Genomic DNA, 5587 nt, shown 5'->3' with positions numbered 1-5587 from the left:
CAGAACATCTCAAAAGAGAATCACCAAAGAAACAAAACATCTGAATAGTATATTAGAGGAGCTCGATCTAATAGACATATATAGACCGCTACACCCAAACACAGCAGGATATACATTTTTCTCAAGCGCACATGGATCATTCTCCAAGATAGATCATATGCTAGGCCACAAAGAAAGGCTGAACGAATTCAGAAAGATTGAAATCATACAAAACATTATCTCTGACCACAGTGGAGTCAAGCTGGAGATTTGCAAGGGACAGAAGCCCAGATTTCACACCACGATTTGGAAATTAAACAGCACACTCTTAGAAAAACAGTGGGTCAAAGAGGAAATCTCAAACGAAATCAATGACTACCTTGAAACAAATGATAATGATAACACAACATACCAAAATTTATGGGATGCAGCAAAAGCAGTACTGAGAGGGAAGTTTATAGCCATAAATTCATATATCAAAAAAGAAGAAAGAGCAAAAATTGAAGAACTAACTGCACATTTGAAGGAATTAGAAAAACAACAACAAAGTAACCCAACAGGAAGAAGAAGGAAGGAAATAACAAAGATAAGAGCAGAACTAAATGAAATAGAAAATAAGAAAGCACTTGAACAGATAAACAAGACCAAGAGCTGGATTTTTGAGAAGATCAACAAAATTGACAAACCTTTAGCAACACTAACAAAGAAAAAAAGAGAGAAGATGCAAATACACAAAATAAGAAATGAGAAAGGCGATATCACCACTGACCCCACAGAAATAAAGACTATCATAAGAGGATATTTTGAAAAACTATATTCCAACAAAAATGACAATCTAGAGGAAATGGACAAATTCCTAGAAACACATAAGCAGCCCATATTGACAAAAGAAGAAATTGATGATCTTAACAAACCGATCACAAGCAGAGAGATAGAATCAGTTATTAAAAATCTCCCAACTAAGAAGAGCCCAGGGCCAGATGGCTTCACAGGTGAATTCTACAAAACATTCCGGAAAGAACTGACACCAATCCTGCTGAAACTATTCCAAAAAATCGAAACAGAAAGAACATTACCCAACTCCTTCTATGATGCCAACATTACCCTAGTACCAAAGCCAAACAAAGACATCACAAGAAAGGAAAATTACAGACCAATTTCTCTAATGAACCTAGACGCAAAAATACTTAACAAAATACTTGCTAATCGTATTCAACAACACATTAAACGTATTATACACCACGACCAAGTGGGATTCATCCCAGGTATGCAAGGATGGTTCAACATAAGAAAATCAATCAACGTAATAAACCATATAAACAGATTGAAGGAAAAAAATCACATGATTATATCTATTGATGCGGAAAAAGCATTTGACAAAATACAGCACCCTTTCTTGATAAAAACACTCCAAAAGATTGGAATACAAGGGAATTTTTTGAACATAATAAAGAGTATATATGAAAAACCTAAAGCCAATATTGTTTACAATGGAGAAATCCTAGACTCCTTCCCTCTAAACTCAGGAACAAGACAAGGATGCCCACTGTCTCCGCTCCTATTTAACATTGTCTTAGAAGTACTTGCTCGAGCACTGAGGCAAGAACCAGAAATAAAAGGCATTCAAATTGGAAAGGAAGAAGTCAAAATTTCATTATTTGCAGATGACATGATCCTATACATAGAAAACCCTGAGAGATCTACAATGAAGATTCTAGAACTCATAAATGAGTTTAGTAAAGTCGCAGGTTATAAGATCAATGCGCAAAAATCAGTAGCATTTCTGTACACCAATAATGAGCAAGAACAGGAGGAAATCAAGAAACAAATACCATTCACAATAGTAAATAAAAAAATCAAATACTTAGGAATAAATTTAACTAAAGAGGTAAAGAACTTATACACCGAGAACTATACAAGATTGATCAAGGAAATCAAAGAAGACCTAAATAAATGGAAGACTATTCCTTGTTCATGGATAGGAAGACTGAACATTATTAAGATGTCTATCCTACCAAAACTGATCTACACATTCAATGCAATCCCAATAAAAATCAATGCAGCCTTCTTTAAGGAACTAGAAAAACTAACTATGAAATTTATTTGGAAAGGAAAGAGACCCCGAATAGCCAAAGACATACTGAAAAAGAAAAACGAAATTGGAGGAATCACACTACCTGACTTCAAAACATACTACAAAGCTATGGTGGTGAAAACAGCATGGTATTGGCATAAGGAGAGACACATAGACCAATGGAATCGAATTGAAAGCTCTGATATAGAACCTCACATATACAGCCACATAATATTCGATAAAGCCACCAAACCCTCTCAACTGGGAGAGAGTGGCCTGTTCAACAAATGGAGTCTGGAGAACTGGATAGCCATATGTAGAAGAATGAAAGAGGATTACCATCTCACACCTTATACAAAGATCAACTCAAGATGGATCAAAGACCTAAATATAAGAGTCAAGACCATAAAAACCTTAGAAAGCAGTGTAGGGAAACATCTACAGGACCTTGTAATAGGAAATGGATTTATGAATATCTCACCAAAAGCACGAGCAGCAAAAGAACTAATAGATAAATGGGACTTCCTCAAAATTAAAGCCTTCTGCACCTCAAAGGAGTTTGTCAAGAAAGTAAAAAGGGAGCCCACACAGTGGGAGAAAATATTTGGCAATCATATATCTGATAAGAAACTTATAACTTGCATATATAAAGAACTCCTATATCTTGAAAATAAAAAGATAAACAACCCATTTAAAAAATGGGAAAAAGACTTAAACAGACACTTCTCCGAAGAAGAAATACAAATGGCAAGAAAGCACATGAAAAAATGTTCCAAATCTCTAGCTATCAGGGAAATGCAAATCAAAACTACAATGAGATACGATCTTACACCCATAAGATTGGCAGCTATGAAAAAAACAGAAGAATACAAGTGCTGGAGAGGATGTGAAGGAAGGGGAACACTCATCCACTGCTGGTGGGAATGCAGAAGGATCCAACCATTCTGGAGGACAGTATGGCGGTTTCTCAAAAAACTAGCCATAGATTTGCCATATGACCCAGCAATACCACTGCTGGGTATATACCCAGCAGAACTGAAAACAAGGACACAAACCGATATATGTACACCAATGTTCATAGCAGCATTGTTCATCCATCCATCAACAGATGAGTGGATCAATAAAATGTAGTATATACACACAATGGAATACTACTCAGCTGTAAGAACAAACACACTACAAACACATGTGATAACATGGATGAATCTTGAGAACCTTATGTTGAGTGAAGCAACCCAGACATTGAAGGACAAATACTACATGACCTCAATATATGAAATAAACAAGCTGCCCTAGATAGCAAGAGACTGAACGATAGGCTTACAGGAAATCGGAGGGTGGAGGAAGGATGTGAGCCGATGTCTGCAGGGGTGGAATTTAAGACGAGATGGTGGTAAGTATGAACACAAAGAAGAGATAAAAGGGGGGCAAGGGGTTGCCTTTGGTTGGGGCTTTGCGGGTTTGAGGGTGGCTGGGGAGGGACGGATGGGTAACGTTGCCCAAAAGTGGGGGGAGGGAGGGGTAGCATACGAACACAGGAGAGGGTCAGGTGTTGGTGGAGAGTAAAATGCCGAGAAAATCATATCAAAATATAATAAAGAGGGTTACCTGTTTAGAATGCTCGGAGGGGAGGGTCTGATGCAGGACGGGCTCCTGGGGAATGTCTAAATGCTCATTCTGCCAGAGTGGGTGACACCATGGGGTAGAAACCCAAGTAGTGAGAGTGGGGGTGGACCCACATCCTGGGGAGGACTAATGCCATCAAATAGAGGGAACTGTATCCCTTGAGAGAAAGGGTGGCTCCCAGGGCATTGGGGCAGCTGAGCAAGTTAGGCCCTGAACACTATTCCATCTATCTCTGGAAGTGGCTCCTCAGGAAACGGAGGTTGGCTGTCACTGTGGGCACCAAGGTGGAAGGGAAAATGGACGTTAAATGTGTGGAACCAAAGTAAATGGGGGGTAAGAGAGGAGTTTCTTGAGAGTACACAAGGATGGATATAAAACATGTAATATTACACCATAACATATAGGAGATGACAGACTGATAATGTAAACCATAATGTAAAACATAGGATAACTAAAAATGTAAAGAACTGTGTATCCTAAAGTATGCACCATAATGTAAGCACAGATGTCACCTTGTTAGAAAGCTAATGTCTCAGACTCTGTACATCACTTTAAGTAAATATGATATGAATAGGGCGTAAGAGTATCACTGTGGAAGGGAAAAGGTTTTCTGGTGGATGTGTGGGAGTGCTGTATATTATATATATATACATTGCTGTGGTCTAGGACTCCTGTGAAGAAAAGCTGAATAATTAGGGGGGGAAAAAAAAAAGAAAAAGAAAAAGATAGGATGTGGAATTTTTTCAAGTCAACATTCTTTATCTAAGTTCTTTATCTAACTTTATCCAATTTCTTTATCTATCCTTTAAACCCATCGCTATATGCCATTCCCTAGTAAGGGACCATGACATTATATTGGGCTTCAAATTTCGGGGAGTTCTGGATCACAGAGTGTTTCAACAATGGCAATGGAGGGATACTGGTATGGGATACCAATGACAGGTGATATATGGCTGACAGGGAGCTGTACAGAACATATGTCCAGGGTGCATGGTAATGTTTGGATATACTCCTAGTGGCAACAATTAAAAACCACAGCAGGGGGGGTACTGGGTTCCTGGCCAGTGGTGCTCTGTCGTGGTCCCTAGGGGAGCAGCGACAGTCTCCCAGGTACAGTGGCGGGGACCGGGAGGGAGTGAGGGTTCAACAGTGAGCCCCTTATGCTAATGACTATGCTTGTGAGCTGATAAGCCTAAAGTAAGAACAAGGCCTAGAGCAACATTGTGCCTGGGAATTTCCTCCTGTCAGCCTTCATGTTACTCAAATGTGGCCAGTCTCGAAGCCAAACTCAGCATGTAAATGCAATGCCTTCCCCCCAGCGTGGGACACGACACCCGGGGATGAGCCTCCCTGGCACCGAGGGACCACTATCAACTACCAACTGATGATGCAACTGGAAAATGACCTTATACGGAAGGTTCAATGCAGATCAGCAGAATATCCATGTCTACATAAAATACCATGACTTTACAATGCTGTTTGACCTAAAGTAAGGGGGAAATGGAAAGGAGAAATGAGTTTATATGGCTACGAGTTTCTAAAAAAGGGTCTGGAGGGTGGCAGAAGGATTGCCCTCATGCACAACTGAGCAGAGTCAGAGAGACAGATAAAGCAGATACAACCCCCAGATATTGGTTCCTTTGAGGGCTAAAGAGACCCATGGGAGTTATGGTCATGGCCGATGGGGTTAACTTCCAGGGCAGATGGCCCCTCTTTGGAAATGGTGTTTATGTGTGATGAATCTGGACTCAGATGGGATCTCCCTTCATAAGACTTTCATGCTAATGTGCTGGAGGTGCAGTTAATGTTGGGGTTTAAGATATATTTAGGGGATTTGAATCTCTGGACTGACAATGTGATAGCCAGGTCCTGAGCCTCAACAGACTCCAGCACCTACAATCTGATCTA

This window comes from Dasypus novemcinctus, chromosome X, assembly GCF_030445035.2.
Source record: "Dasypus novemcinctus isolate mDasNov1 chromosome X, mDasNov1.1.hap2, whole genome shotgun sequence".
Lineage (NCBI taxonomy): Eukaryota > Metazoa > Chordata > Mammalia > Cingulata > Dasypodidae > Dasypus > Dasypus novemcinctus.
This window is presented reverse-complemented; position numbering follows the sequence as displayed.